The sequence below is a fragment of the Cyanistes caeruleus genome, chromosome Z (assembly GCF_971803275.1).
Source record: "Cyanistes caeruleus chromosome Z, bCyaCae1.hap1.1, whole genome shotgun sequence".
In the NCBI taxonomy this organism is placed as follows: Eukaryota; Metazoa; Chordata; class Aves; order Passeriformes; family Paridae; genus Cyanistes; species Cyanistes caeruleus.
Window position 1 is genome coordinate 987,334 of NC_141732.1, and position 16,780 is coordinate 1,004,113.

Genomic DNA, 16,780 nt, shown 5'->3' on the forward strand with positions numbered 1-16,780 from the left:
CAAATATAATGAGGACTACATTGCACCGAACTGAACATACTCTTCCTAATGACTCTAAGCAGGACTGTTTCTGAAGAAATCCCTAATTGGTCTTCCCAAGACAAGGCAAAAATAATTACAATGTCAGATAAATACCCTGAATATTTCAGCTACCAGAACATCCAGGACTACAAACAGGACAGAGAAAAACAGGACAAATCAAGGAAAGAAAAATACTCACCACCACACAGGCAGCAGACAAACTATATTAGCAGTCACTTCTCTGACTCTCAATGTGTAAAAAACATTGAAAACAAACAAAAACCTGAATCAAGACACTAGAACCAAGTTTAAGGATTAATCTGGAGAGTGGTAACAAGTGAAGCCTGAGAATATTGAGAGAGCTTCTCTTCAACAAAAAGGAAAAGCACAAGACCGGAATGATGCTTTGAAAATCTATGTAGGAAGGGCAGAAATAGTGCTATAGCAGGTTACTAACCTTTTATTGGTAACTGGTGACAGTAGAGTGTGATCTCTGAAGCACAGAATCAACAACCAGCAGTGGAAAGTGGAAGGAAGTGAATACCAAGGTAGAGGGAGGATTTTTACACCTTACAGAGGTGCTCTGGGTGCTACAGCAACCCCAAATTTTTGAGGGGCAAAGAACACAACTGTATCATCTCCATGAATATATTGATCAAGCACAGAAACAGTAATTTCAGCTCTACAGGAAGACTGGAATGAAAAAATGCATATATGGTGACTGGGAAATACCTGCAGATCTCAAGGCATTCCTGGCTATGGTAAGAACAAGGGAAAGGAGATACCAAGTTTAAAAGGCTGAGGGGCCAGGCACTCAAAGAAGAGAAGAGGAATCTTAATTATCCCATTTCCCTCAAAAGGAAAGGTGCAAGAGAAAGGCTAGGATACTGATTTGGATAAAATAAATTTCTGAAGATGTGAATAGGAAAAGTTATGAAGATAGGAGCTGTGTTTGGAGCTGACCAAAGAGTGAATACACCCAGAGGAAAAGGGGCAGAGAGATGACAGAGGTTAAAAGGTGAGGAAAAGGCACTATAGGAAACAGTGTAGGAACATCTGGCAAGTCAGAAGGTGAACACACAGCCTTCAATGGCACTGAAGGAAGGACAGGATGCATGAATAAGATGCATGATCAAGAATAAATCAGAATTTTCATGTGAATAAACAGGTGAAATCTGAGTTGGAGAAGGTCCCTCATGGCTGTGAAGGAGAGGTACCCCAAACACACACAGTGAGGGGTGAAAGCTGATGACAGACATTGACATGGCTCAAGGAAAGAAAACCAGAATATTTTGTGTGTGTTTGTATGTTCTTATAGAAAAGAAAGATTAAAAACCTTTAGTTATAAATCAGGGGGGAATAGCAATTAATAAGAGAAAAGTGAAGAACTATGCAAAGAATGCAAGAGAAGGAAGCTGAACAACTGGAACAAATAGCAGGAGAGCTACAACCCCTTCCTGAAGCTGTGACAGAACAAAAGTGAGCAGGGAGAGGGGAGAAGGCAGACCAGGCAGACCAAAGGAGGAGAAAGGTCACACTGTGTTACTGTTGCTCTGATTTTATTATTTGTAAGACATCAGTGAAATTATAGAGAGAGAAGGATGGGAGCGCGATGGCCAGGAGTTCAGCAGGGATCCAGAGCAGGGGAGAGCCAAGGGAGCTGCTGGGGGATGTGGAGATGTGAAGCTGCCCGGTGCAGGGATGGCAGGGCTGGAGAGAGAGAGAGAGGAGCTGGATCTGTGTCCAGAGGAAGTGGGGCTGGCCGCAGGATTTCCGCAGGGATCCGGCGCTGCCGCAGCCCGTGGGAGGAAGCGGATGCTGGGAGCCTGCCAGGGACAGCAGTTGGTAGGGGGGAAAAAAGAGAGAGGACAGCACAGTTTACCCAGGAGCTCTGTTCAAATATGTGCTTAGAGGAGGACAAACCCAGGAGTCAGAGCAAACAGGGTGAGGACCTGCAGTGTTTGCTCCTGCAGAGCTGGGCTGGCTGGGGATTTCACTCCTTGCTGTCAGACAGCACGGGGGGGGGGAAAGCAAATGATGGATGTGCAAGCAGAAAAACACGATGTTAATTACCTTAAAATATCAATTATCTCCAGAAAATCTCCCCTTTGATCTGGGGAATCCCAGTTTCTCAGTGGTATAAACACGCAGAGCTGGAGGCTCATGAGCTGTTCCTGCACATCTGAGCCACCTTGATCCAGAAGTAGTTTTGATCCCACACTCACTACCACAAATTCTCAACAGGAACAGTGATTTTTCCATCTTCAGTTTCACATTCCAGCAGGTCAACATTCAAGCAGTTCCTGTTCCCATCCACCACACAGTTGCAGGCTTAAATAACCTCTTCCTCCTCCTGCTTCAGTCTCTGTGAGAAGCAGCAATACAAATTCTGGAACATGGGATTGCTTTCAGCACCAGTGCTGCTGAAAGATATGGGTGGGCCTGACATTATTTCACCAACCCAAAACTGAAATCAGGGACAGTTCTGCTGTGAGACATATGGATTATAATGCCTGCATTCATCAGATATATTTATGTATGTACGTTTACATACATTGCTGACATAATTTCAGTTTCACTGCAGTGCAATCCAGCAATCAATGCTACCTTTATTGGGGGGAGGAAAAAAAAAAAGAAGAAAACATTCTCTAAGACTACCTCCAAAAATTATTTTTTCAATAATGACATGGAAAATTCAACTTTAGGTGCAACAATACCAATTTTTTCATAAGGGGCTCTATACACTATTACCCTGTGGAAAATATTATCTTGGGTCTTGATCAATTATTCTGAGAGTTTAAATTGCAGGTTTTTTAAGTACTCCAAATCTTAAACAACCCTGCAGCAGGCCCTCCAAATGTCCAATACAGTGGCACAGAAGTACTAGACTTACAAATCAGGACCTGACAATTTCGGTCCTTGTTTTTCCCTCAGTCCTCCTGAAAATCCCAGGAAATTTGCTACAGTACACAAAATCAGATTTTGCTGGAGAGCAATGAATTTACAGATTTTTATGTATTAGACTCTATGCTGGGAGCAGTGTTTGACGACCACGTAAAGACAGTGCAACTTAATATGAAAAAAGGGGTTTTATACTAATCAGCAAATGAAAGCTTGGTTCCAGCACACAGTACAAAAGTACCACAGCACATGAATTACTCAACACAGTTCAGCATTTCACTTTGCATCTACAAAAATAAAAGTACTACAGTGACACAGTGTGTGCTGACTGCATATCTTCAGAAATAAAAGAGAAATAAAATCCCACTGGAAAAACTGAAATACAGAAAAGAATTCAGCTACTTTAGGGCAGCAGATTAAACTTTCTGGATATAATAATGAACTCTTAATTTTGGGGGTGCTGCTTAATTAAAAAATACCAAAAAGACCACGGATACAAGCAATATTGGTTGGTTTTGATCAATACCTAGCACAGCTATTAAACTGAAAGCCTTTTCCACAGTCTGACACTGGATATGGGGCCCATTTCTAAATTTCTTCTATTCCATAACAAGCTTTGACTTCAGCAGCTGCTTCAGTACAAAAACCCTTCGACAATATTAAGCTGCAAACTGCTGAGCAACTGGAACAAAGAATATTGACAGCACTGCTTGGGTCCCCAAAGAGAACATTTAGAAACCAAGTAACTGGAAATGAGACTTGAACCAATTCTATGGTTCATCAAACATCTGCAATAATATTTGATTTTAGTGCAGTTACAGGGAGTGAATCGGAATGTCTGTCAGGCTGGGATTAAAAATTAAAGCAGAGGCCTTGGCTTGTCAGGAATTCATGTTGTTAAAGAAAAAAAAAAAATAAGGAGAAACACATATTTTAAAAGCAAAATCACTGATCGGTGGAGGATCACCACCACAATGTGACAGTGGGCTGAGACAAGGAGGAGAAAATGTGTGCATTTTGTCAAGGCTGATAGCCAGTTTGAAGTCTGACATTTCAGCATGCTTGAAAGCAATACTTGAGACTTTTTTTACTGTTTTGATAAAGATACAAGTGGTTTGTTACATCACTGAACTGCATGATGGGATATCTGCCTGCACACAGCAAAGCTGACATAAAATAAAAAGCATCAACTAACTTACCTTAAAACAGCTTCAGAGAAGTCAGGACTGAGCTCTCAAATAAAGGGTCATAAAGCACAGGTCTGGAATGGTGAGTTATGCAAGGAAAACACAGCCAAAAGAAGAATCTGTGCCTTGGTTTATTTACCACAAGCAAACATAGAGAAGGGTTTTTAGAATAGTCACTTCATCTGTGTGAATATTATCTAAGTTTAGATAAATAAAACAAATAAATTTTAAAATAATAATAATAATTTAAAATAGTAATTTAAATAATGTTTTTCCAGATCTGCAAAGGAAGTCATGGTGTTTCAGTACTTCATGGGAATGGGTGGAAGGTGCAACCAAAAGCAACTCCCATAATTTGTTCCCGTTAGTTAAATCAGAACTACAGCTCAATTCTGGCAATTTGTGCAAAACCAATTAACCAGTATGGAAATGTCTTTTTATGCAGCAGCCAAATGCCTGTCAGAGTATGTGAGCCACGGCACTACCACAAACAATAGGTTCAAAACCTCTTTCATACTAAGGACATACCCCCAAATGCAAGAAGCACTACAATTTTAGATAAAATGATTGGGAAAACTTGAGGAGGCTCTACAACACACCTTCTGTGCATCAAAAGAAATTGTAAGAAGCTCCTGTATTTTTAATTCTTTATAGATAAATATGTTTGGAGATTTCCAAGTTTAATTTACTACAGGTTGGTCTCTGGAAAACAGGACAAATCAGAAATGGCACTTTAAAAACATTGTCCTGGCACTGTTTTTTCTTTTGTACTGAATTTCATTCTGTTTCATGACCAGCTCTATTAATTATAATAATTCAGAGAGAGTATTTCTGCACTACTCCGACTCTCATATAATGTAATTCCTGAATCAGCACCAGTAAGGGTTTGCAAACCCTTACTATTTCCACGAAAATCACATTTTAGGATTAACAACTCCAACAGTATTTGTGTTTTAGGGCATCTGAAGTTTCCCTGAAGACAACTAGAGGAACAAAATGCCACCACCGTGACCTCCAAAAAAAAGAAAAAAAAGAAAAATTAAATTAAGATTAGAAGCCCCAGAGTGAAATAAAGCACCAAGCAGTGGCACTAGAGTTAAAATGTTCAAGGAAATGTGTTGTCCATGAGACAAAAATGGACACATTCTACTTCTGCAGCTCCAACAGCTCACAATTTGCCTACTCAGCATAAGTGCAACACAGAAATTACTACCAAAAAAAGACAATTCTAACTTTCAGAATTCTTCTCTTGTTTAGGCAGTGGTTGTGCATAAGTGCTTACACCACCACAAACAATAATTCACTTTCTGCTACCAGGCAATATCTTAACAACTGCTGCATTTTCCAGGCCCTGGTTAATATAGTTGGAACACATTTTCTAAGGTGGCTTCTAGTCACTAATAAATCTAGTATGCAACTGCACGTTCATTTCTTGCAGTATGTCCTTTGACCTCAACCTGAAATTCTGAAAATGGTGAGTAATCTAATTTGAATTACTGTGTTTTACTGTAACTTTTCTAAACTAAGAAGTTCCTGATAAAACCGGGATATACCACCTGTTTTATGTGACTGTCTTACAGAGTTTGATTAATCCAGCATCAGGCCTATATTTAAAAAAAAAAAAAAACACAAAAAAAAGGCTCTTTGTTAAGAAAAGAGATTATTACTACAGATAAATACTCTAACTCAGCCTCTTGAACAGGCAGCTTGATTTATGGCAGCTGGAGCACCTCTGGAGTTCATCTCATGTCAGGAACAGCTGCTGCAGGCTCCACATTTTTATGTCAAAAAAATAAAAGAGGAAAAGAAAAAAAGAACCACCAAGACGGTACCTACATTATAGGTACATATACCAGTATTTAAATACTGGTATTAAATACATGTACCAGTATTTAAAACTTAGGCAGGCATAGCTGAGATTTAATTCATGATGTCAGAATCATCAGAACACAAATTACTACCTGTTTCAGCTTCTGCTCTCTTTAAATGTATTTTTAAGGCACAGAACAAACCCAGAGGTTTTACCACCTTTCAAACCTTATCCTTGATGTTGATAATGTTAACTGGGCCATTTCCAGTTGACACTATTAACAAATCATCGCTGTTTTGCATTTGGGTAGTGGGAAAATGGAGAAGAAAGCAGAAAATAAACATACCAAGGAGATATTTTTTTCTCTTGTATTTTTCTTAAGTCACAGGCTGCTCAAAAGTGAATAATGCACTGTTTGTTGAGGGCTTTCTAATCCAGAAACATGGACTAACCAAAAAATTGGTTGCAAAGACTGAGGGGGGGGGTTTAAGAGACTCTTCTGAAAGGATGTGAAGGTTCTGCACAACAAAATTTGTGTGTCTACATAGGATTTAGGAGCAATACAGCTGAACACAGGTATTTAATAAAAAAACACCTCCATAAACCCCCAGCTCTGTCACCAGGTAGCTCGAGAGGTGCCTGAGTGCCACAGCAGCACCACAGAGACATTCCATGGACGGGTATCCTGCACAGACAACTCTGCTGAGTTGTCAGACAACTCTGGCTGCAACTGATGAAGTTTAGGAAAATGTAAAGCAACCAAAAATAAGCTTTTAAAAATAATCTTAAACTACAAATTGTTCTTTGTAAACCTATTACCCATATTGCACAGAAATGGAAAGTTACATAGGTTGGTGTGTTTAAGTGGCAACAGAAAATAGATTTATAATGATAAATGGTCAAGAACTACCCCTGTGGGGTAGTTAAAAACTTATTAAAGTCCTCCTCTGCCATCACCCTCTTGGATACCTTAGCCTTCAATACCATTTTCTTCTGCCAATTTGGAATTCAGGAAACTGAATAGAAACAATGTCAGCTTTACTGACAAAATTTCTTTATTTTGGTACCTAATTATTTGCCACCATTCACTCAGGTATGTTTTTTTAAATAATCAGGCTAAAAAAAAATTATTTTTTTTTTTAGGTTTTTTTTTAAAGAAGGCTGTCAAGTAGCTGACTTTTTTCCTGTTAAGAGGAAATTAAACACATGTTCTCCATACAGCAATGGAGGGGCAGCAGCTGGATCAAGAAAAAGAAAGCAGTTGACAGTGGGAGTCACAAAACACCCTGTGTACACGGAGTAACACAACATTATGAAAATACAGGGAAAATAATCAAAATACTATAAACTAGATCATATGATGGAGCAAAATGCTTTAGGGATATCTAAGGGTTGTCCAGCAAGCCACCCTTTAACAACTTTGTCCTTGTAAAAAGAAAATTTTAGATTTTCTTCACAATAGAGAAAACTGGAAAAGGGTGTTTTTGTCTCAATACATAGAAAAAATGGAGATGAGATAAATGAATAGTTTTGGTAAAGAGAAGTAACTCTAAAACTGAACAGTAAACAGGAATGACCCAGTGCAGTGGTACTGTTTTCTGTGACCCTGCTACTACAAACATGTGTGACTCTAATCAGAGTATTCACACATAAAATGCTACTCGACCATGAAATTGTTTGCCAGGCAAAGGCCAGAGTCCCTGATCCTGCTGTCAGACCTGTCCAGGCAGATCCCAGCATCTGTGCAGAGCTGGGATCAAGCCAACGGGGTCGTGCTCCACAGGGATTCACTGCCTGCTTTTACAAATCTCACTGAAATCCAACTCGTGTAAAACTGATTTATTAAGTAAAATGTCACACTCAACTGTATGCATATGCAGTCTTTTCCTGCCACTCTTTTAAAACAGAAAAGATATTAAAATTCACCTCAGGGGTTAAAGTATTCCCTTAATTATCTACTACTTAAGATCTCTGTACATTTCAGATTAAAATTTAGGTTTGCAATATGGAAATTGGATCTGAAAGCAGAACTGGAAAATGTTTTCCAGATCCTCTGTGTCTCAGAATTTAATATTTATTATCCACCTTATAGAGAACTTTGTTTTCTACTTCCTGTGTCAGAGAAAACCAGAGATAGGTCATGCACCTCTTCTGGTGTGAATTATTCACAGAACTACTTTCTTGGGTAAATGAGCCTCTGATGGGTTACAGACTGCTGCATCTGAATTTTGTTACAGGTATCCTCCCTAAATGGCATAAATCCAGTCTGTGGATGTTGCTGTGACAGCACTTTAGAGATGTACACTGAAGTTAAGGAGGAGTGACAATAAAACAGACTACAAGGACAAAGTGCAGTGCAGACTTTCACCTTAAGTCAAGTTTAGTATTCTTTATTCTCCTTCATTATGCCACCACCTCCATTTTTCTCTAGGGGGGAGAAAATGGGAGATGAAATGTTGTATTTTATCTATCTGTATAAACTGCAGGTTTAGTGTTTTCAGTGGTTATCATATTTAGAATGCAGAGATCTCAAAGTAAGAAACAAGGTTTCCGAGCTTTCCTCTAAATGCATCCCGATCTGCAGCACTCCACGTTTCTTCCCAAGCACCACATCCTGTGCAGGCCCAAGGACCCGTGTAAACACCAGTGTCTGTAACACCCAGGCCTTAATTCTGCAGAAAATTCAAAAAGACCATTATCTGCTCCCTGTGACTCGTGTTATGTAATGTGCATCTCATATTTAGTGTGGCGTTTGGATGTGACAGTTCTAGTCAGCCATGGATATCCGTGTTCCCTCCAGAGGCCTCCCTGCCTTTCCTCCTCATTACTTCTCTTTTCACCACCTCTCATAAGGCATTTGTTGTTCAGCTGTTCTTATTAAGAGCTGCACGTCTCCTGCAATTTGTGATCTTCAGGATTCATCTTTCATCATATTAGAGAGCAGATGGAAGTTGTAAGTCCTTGGATTTTCCAGAAATGTGCTAAGCAAGTCTGAAATGAGTCACTTAGATGTATTAACGGAGCAGTCGAGCTGATAACAAAATCTGTGTTTGGCATATTGTGCAGACATAAGACTCTCACTTTCACTTTTGCTTTTCATGAGGCTAAAGAAGATTGCATTTAGGTGAAGTGCCTCCAGCCTAGGCAAACAGAAAAAGAAAACTGCTTCCCATCAGTGCAGCTGCGCTTAACCTGGTGCAGACAAAGGCACAGCCACGCACCAGAGACAGCGCTGCTGCTGCCTTTTTCCCAGCCTGGAAATGAAACTGGAGGTAATTTCAGTAAGGAGGCAATATAAGAGTGGATCTTTATTTGGAGGCTTTGGGGGCAGCTATGGAAGGATGACCACAGAAGCCCACCCACACAGGGGTGAGTACATTTTTACAGGCTTTAGGAAATCGGTGTCATTGATAAAAAAGCAGCAGTTAGGAGGACAAGTGGTGATGCAATTCCCTCCCAGACCAAGTCCCTTCTCTGGAGCCTTCCTCTCGGTCCTGGCTGGGCTTTGTCCATGAAATGCATCTCCAAGAGCTGCTCTCAACCTTGGCAGCCAGCAAGGACTAAGATGGGATAGGGGCTTTGTACCTTCTGGGGCTTGGAGCTGTGGAATTTGTTTTGTCTTTCTCCCTAGGGAAAGGGCATGGAAAATGACTGGGAAAGCCAGCCACTGATACAACAGGACTGCAAATGTATGTGTGAAGAATGCAGAGAACAGCGAAAAGAAAGAAAGCAAAACCCAAACTGCATCACTGCAGAGCCACAAAGCCTCACCCTCAGCCCTAGGAGATCTGACCAGCTAAAGTGGGACTGCTGAGAGCAAATCCCTGAACCATAAACATCAGGAGGGACCCTGGTATGGAAGATGAACCATCAGGAGGAAGAGCACAAGAGGGAGGAAGAGTGTGCAGGGGCAGTGGGCCCTGGCGAGGCTTCACCCGGTACTTGCTCCCTATTGATCAAATGTTTGTGCTATTGATGTAACGCATTATGTACAACCAGTGTTAAATATTAATGCCAGAAAATCTCTGACTCTAAATTCAGAATTAGTCCATTTAGCATTCCCAGTGTTACTAAACTACAACCTGACCTCCTTTAGTGATGTTCTGGAGCTCTGTAAGAACATACCATGTGCACTCTACCATGAGTAAGGGTGATCTGTATGTCAACAGTGACAAATTAAATGTTTTTAAATGCAACTGCTAAAATAAACGTTTGGAAACAGGGTGTTTCTCAATGTTACTTAAGCTTACAGTAGGCTGTACCTTCTCACTCTTAAAGGTGAAACAAATTCAAAATAAAAGAATGACAACTTCTGCAACTTTTGAGGCAATGTCTAAAATCCAGAAGGTTTACACTTGTGTATATTGAATTATTAGATTATTAAACACACTCCATGAGGTACATATATGTGTGCTTTCATTTGTAAAAGAAAAAATATCCTCTCTCCTCTGAAACCCTGATTTTAAGCTCACTCCAAATGATAAAGTTTAAAATTTAAATGTAATACAGCTTTCACTATAGTAGCATAAATAATCTATTAGAGCAAATGAAAAAATTAAAGTTTGAATGAGCAAAGTTCATTCAATTGCAAGGCATTTAACACAGGATACACTTAACAGCATTACTCTGAGAAATGGCTGAAGTTGACAGCTGCTCATCAGGACAACCACACAGGAAAAGAAATTGCAGTACCCAGGGACTTCCATTGAACTGTTCAGCAGTTTCCTGTGGAACCTTCTTCCAGGCAATGACACATGCCACAGCTTCAGAGCAGAAGGACTCCAGCTTTATCTTAATTACAAAGAAAGCTGTTGACTTCAGAACACAGAGAGATCAATCCATGGAGACACCTATCATGAACTAAAGTGTCCAGTAAGTTAACAGCCTGGCTGTCAACATTAAAAAACAAACTTACAAACAGATTTTACCTTTTTGAAAAAATACTAATATCCTCTAGAAAGCAGCAAAGTAGCCTGAGCATTCCAGCCACTTCCCTTTGTCTTTCAGCCTCTAGCTCATCCTGTGAATTCCACCTTATCTCTTCAACCACTCACTTCTCCCTTAACTTCCAGAGCTTTCACATCCCCCTCCTCTCCTCCAAACAGAAGAAAACCAAATTTTGTCCCATTTCATAAATTTGGCATGGCTCTGCATACAGTAATCTTTTTGGTGTACCACTGAAAATACATACTATTTTTCACACAGAGTGTTCCCAAAGCCTGCCCTCATTAAAATGGTTGTTATCTCCCATTGTTTTCAATGAAAGTGAAGTTAAAATGGTTGTTAGAAAAGAGAAAGAAAGAAATGTGTCCACTGCCTCCCTCTGGGAACCATGAAAGAGGAGCTAAATTACCTTTGGGGAAATGGTGGCTCCTTATCCTGTCTGAGGCTTCCACTGAGCTCAAGCTAATTAACCATTTTACTTCTAAATTCCAAGGAAATTAAATATTCACTTGAAGAAGAGCAATTGGAATTTTGGGGAGGAAATCTCTCTGGAACAAGTGGCTGAGTTCTCACATTAAAAGAGAAACAATGCACAAAATTACCTGGGAAATTACCTCTATAAAGAGAAAAATTATGTTGTCTGTAAGAAGTAACACGTTTCTGTACCAGAGCTTACAATTAACATTTGTGACACAGAGCAGTTCAAATCCAAGCATTATGTTTTCAACTCATTTATGGGAAGGAATGATGAAGGAGGATGGTATGAGCAGAACGAGCACATCTTCCCTCATGAAAATGTGAGAACGAGAATTCAACTGGGGGATTTCTTAGCAGGAAAAAACAGGAAATTAGTCTTGATTTTCCTGCAAAAGGAGTCTCTGCCATCCAAGGGAAGTACAAATTGTCCAACTCAGAAAAATTTCTGGTGAGCCAACAAAAGGTTTCATATTCTTGAAGATCTAGTGCAATATTTTGATATTCACTTACACTTGACACGAGTCAATGTTGTTTGCAGACTTTGGGAGCTGGAGCATGCTTTTAGCTAATCCTTTCCACAACAATTGCATTAATGGACAGCTACTGAGCAATAAAATTAAGGAGCTGGGAGACTGAATCAGCCCAGCTCGCCTGTGTAAGTTCTATGTACGACCATAGGACGGTGACCCACCCTGTGCTCCCCAAACCTCCCAGTGAGCACTGGCCTCCTTGCAGACAAAACAGTGCTCCTACACCAAGGACAAGAATCCTAAACATTTATCCAGTTTTTCACATTCAAAGCATTTGGCTGCACATATGAGAAAGCCAAGGATGCACCACCTTGTGAGATTGCACCAAACAGTGTTCTGCAAAAAAATATGGCTTGTTAACTGTTTATTGTTGTGCAACCTTCAACCATATGATCTACTTAATGTGTTCAGGTATGGAATTTCAAAGCAAATGCAAATTCTTGGTTTTCTTCTGGCTTCCATATACAAGAACACATTTTACTGCACATATATATATATCTGAACAGTGTGAGGCATGATCTTCACAGAATGAAAAGAGCAGAAAGGAAAGGCATTTCATTCAAAATTAGATATGAATGCTACTTACACAAAAGGAAAAAATACAATTTTAACAATGAATGTATGAAAGGAAATGCTTTTCACTTCTCTATTAACTACAAAAAGAATGCTATGACCACTTAATAAATCTCCTCTTTGAGGAAATAACCTGTTCTCTTCCTGGACACATGAACTACCTACGTAGCAGACAAATCAACTGTCTGAAGAACATATTCTGAAGGTGAAATCACTGACTTAGTGATGACAAGTAAACATGCATAAGGCCTTCCAGAACTTTGTGGAACTCAGGAAAGGAAATAACAGGTAACCCCGATCTGCAGCATTGCCTCTGGTACAAAAGGCCGGGAGCAAAGCAGGACAACTTGTCATCTTTTGCCCTTCGATGGAAGGATGAGGATGATGGGGAGCTTTTTCCCCTCAATTTCTGTTTTTAACAGAAGGAGTTTAACATTCATTCTCCACAGAAACTGACGGCTGGAAACCAGATCTAGAATTCCATTTTCAGCAATAAACCTAGAAGCAAATGCTGCCCTAGCTAGGCTGCCTGCAGAAGAGTAGCAAGAGATGGGTCAGGCAATCAGGAAGGAAAACAAGTTCCTCCATCCCTGATGCAAGAAAGGCAGAGAAGGAAGACAGAATTTTATGAAACCAGAAGCAAAACAGTCCTTATGGGAGAACAGTCTCACAGGCTTTTCATGTAGCCTAAAATAGATATAAAAGTATTCATAACTCCTCCAATATTGAGTATTGATAATGATTAACTAAGGGCACTTGGGGAATTTAGGGTGTGCAAGTGCCTCTTAGTTCTACTGAAGGGAGATGGGTCCAGAGAAGAAAGCAGTAATTTCTCTCCCCATAAAATAGAGAAATAAATGCAGAGACCCAGCTTTTCTGAACAGAGGTACACAGAGATTGATCAGCCGTCTCAAATGTCCAAGCATTCTGCTCACTAACTTCTGGGAAAATATTATTTCTATAGTTATGATCATTGAAAGGAATGATCTGGCCAAAACTGAGGACAGCATTGTCTTTGGTACACTCTACAGCCCTCTGTCACAGAGCTCAGCACTGCACTGTGCCAACAGAGCAGAGGAATGTGGGCCCAGCTCCTGAGGCTTTTCAGTCTCTGGGGCTAGGAGTATCTCTGGTTTGTCACCCTGTGCATTACCTGGAATTCTTCTGGGAAACACAAACATAAGCCAGACACCTTTGCCCATACCAGAAGATCTTGCAAAGAGCTGGAGAGAAGAACTAATCAAACCTTAACTGGAAAATAATCAAGATTTTAATACAGATACATGTGAGAAAAGTTAACCCCCCTTCTCTGCACCAGCACCATGTGGAGAAACTTCCAGTGCCAAGAGTGTGAGATAACAGGAGCACAGGAATTTCTGGACAGTAAAAATATCCTAACTGCTATGTACAAAAATCATCTTATAAAGAAGGATTTTCAGGTACTGCCCCTTCAAACCCAGAGATGGGGATGAATGGCTAGCCCTGAGGAAGAGGAGGATGGTCACTTGTGGCCATCAGAAGAAGGGCTGCTGCTAAAATCCAGGTCTTGTTTCCTCTTTTGAACCTAGTTTTCAGATTGGAAAGAAGTGGAAAAGAGATACATGTAGGAACTTGCTTCTCTCAGCAGAAGATCTCAAAATGTGGAAAAACGAGCTCTTAACTAGAGAGGTGAAGAGATCTCCTCAGGACACCGTGAAGAATCACAAACCATTCCACACTGAAGACTGAATTTTGCCTCAGACCATCCACGCACATGATTTCTCAAAAGACTTCAAAGTGTGTAGAAGTTTTCCTCCAGGAAAAAGCAAAGTAACAGGTACCTGGGAAAGAATCATGGGGATTTTTCTGCTTCAAATGAAGCTACTCCTACTGAAATGCCTGCAGTATTATTAACAGGCTGGGTGAGCAAGCAACAGTTTTCTTTACTGAGTCACCTGAAACAATTTCCAATTCTACATCATATATCTCAAAACTTCCAGGCCAGGACCTATCTCCCTGATCCAGCACATGCACATTCATGACATGCATCTTTTCAAGCCTAACAAAATGATAAAAATGTACCTAATCAGAACCCTTGTTCACTCAGAAGAAAACATATCCAGTAGCAAATCTTGACAGAAAATAAACATACAATCCATTTTAAATATGGGGAAGCTGGAAATATTTAAACTCAGAATGAGCATGGAAAATCTTCTTTATAAAGCCAGAATAGGGCTTTGCTTTTTCTATTTATTTTTTAGTAAGATGAGCACTGTAGTTGCTGCAAGCAACAACACACTGTCTGCGGAGGGAGAGAAATCAAACAGCATTAATCCTACAGCTGCAGCTCAAATAATGTAAAACTTGTAAGTAAACTTGAAGAAACTCAGTCTTTCTGCGTATTCATTTTGTGAGTCAACCTGTGTGTTCCTACCTGACTCGCAGCTATGTAGAGTGAGGCAGCAATATTTCCAAATCATTAAATCATCTGCAAGTGCTTTCCTCCTCCATCGAGCATTCCTAAGCCTTTCTCTCTCCACAAGAGCAAAGACAAGATTATTTCCTCTCCAAACACAGCCCACTCAGCTCCAGCTGCCATGTCTGCAGCAGCCAGACCACGCGCCCCTTCAGCATGAACGGTTTTTCTTAGGTCAAGTGGAACACATGCCTAATAAAAAATTCTGAATTGCTCGTATGAATTAATAAACAAGCCTTCTGTGCCGTTTTGTACGTACAACAACAGTTTTCAGATATGACAGCTCAGCTACAAATGCTCTACTACTTGACCTGCAATGTGGCAGCAGAGTTTGGATTTACCAGCCCCCTCAGCCTCGGCAGGAGCCAGAACCCAGCGGCAGCTTCTGATGGTCCCCACTGATGGTGGGATTTTAACCCCTCCACAGTCAATGGCAAGACACTGTGCTGATCAGGACTTCACTTCACACATGCTCATCTCCCTCTGCTGTGAGATCTGCTTGGCTATATCCTAATACCATTTTCTTGTTCCTTGACATGAGCTTACAATGCTGCCTTAAAATACCACACACAAAAAACACAATGAAGACTGTCCTAATCAAAACCTAGGTGATAACAAGAAGCATCATGAGTCTTGTGAAGGATTAAATGAATTTGTCCCAACTGTGACAAAAACAATGCAAAGCTTTTCCTGCCACCTTAAAATATTGAGAGAACAAGTTTTACGAACACCAGCTGAATTAATTTTTAAAAGAAATCAAATTGTTGCTAAAATAAGTGTTCATCCTGTCTTGATGGGCAAATAGAATCATATCATGATTTTATCTTTTCTTCATCAAACATGACATTATACAGGAAGTTAAATATTCAATCACAAATTTGTAGGACACACAGAACTCACATTTTCTCACTTTTCTTGAATTATGACAATATATATCAAAAATGAAGACAGAATTGAGCAATAAGGCTATGTAATACTCCAAGGCCTGTAGAAATCAGAAATGCTAATGGAACATGCTAAGGATGTTTCTAACTACTTCGATTCACCTGCCAAGATTGCTAGTATACCTCTAAATTTGGACTCAATAGTGAACTTACTGAAGAGTTAAAATCTCCTGAGCTTAAAGGTTTGTGGACTCTTTTTAGACTCCAAATACTTTTTCACTGAAAATTCTCTCTTGCTGATCGTTTTGTTTCACGACAATATTTACATTTTTTGGATTTTTGGCTTTTGTTTCATACACTTTATTTTGAGAACACAGTGTCCCCCCACTGAAGTCAACTGCTGTGCTTTGGATCCCTCCAGATTTAAATCTCTAATGTCATTCCTCACAGTCTTACACCATTCCTGTAAAACAACTGCTCCTTCAGTGGGGAATTAAATCTTCCTCTAATAACAAGGAACCAAAATACTAAGTGGCTAATACTAAGAGCTAAGTGTTCTATTTTTCCAACAACTTTATATTTAAAACAGATTAGGACAAAATGACCACAGCTATTGTACTTGCAAGAGATATTTAGTTTTTAATTTGAGGAATGTACCTTACTAAGTTGGCTGACCTTAACAACTCTGTGGGTACAAAATGTCCTTAAACTTTGTTCCTCTCTCTGGTAATTATTGCTTTCATTAATTACGTTCAGTGGTCAGCATAGCCTGGACATGACTGTGCAACAATGTCCAAGCCCTGTAACTAGTCTCCCTCACAATTTAACCACCACTACAGGGTGTTAAAGAGACACTGGTGAAAGATGCTGGACATCTCTGACTGTGCTGATGGTGCATTCACAGTCTCAGGTGTTGTTAACTGCAAATAAGGCAAGATCACCATTAGCTCCCACGTTGTAGGATGTCAAGTCTTTACCAGATTTTGACAACAGAAAAT

The 16,780-nt window shown here is 39.9% G+C and overlaps 1 protein-coding gene across 7 annotated transcripts in view; it reads right to left on the minus strand.

Moving 5' to 3' along the window:
- Positions 1-16,780, minus strand: part of SSBP2 (single stranded DNA binding protein 2) — a 128,052-nt gene that overhangs the window by 72,477 nt on the left and 38,795 nt on the right. The window lies entirely within an intron of this gene.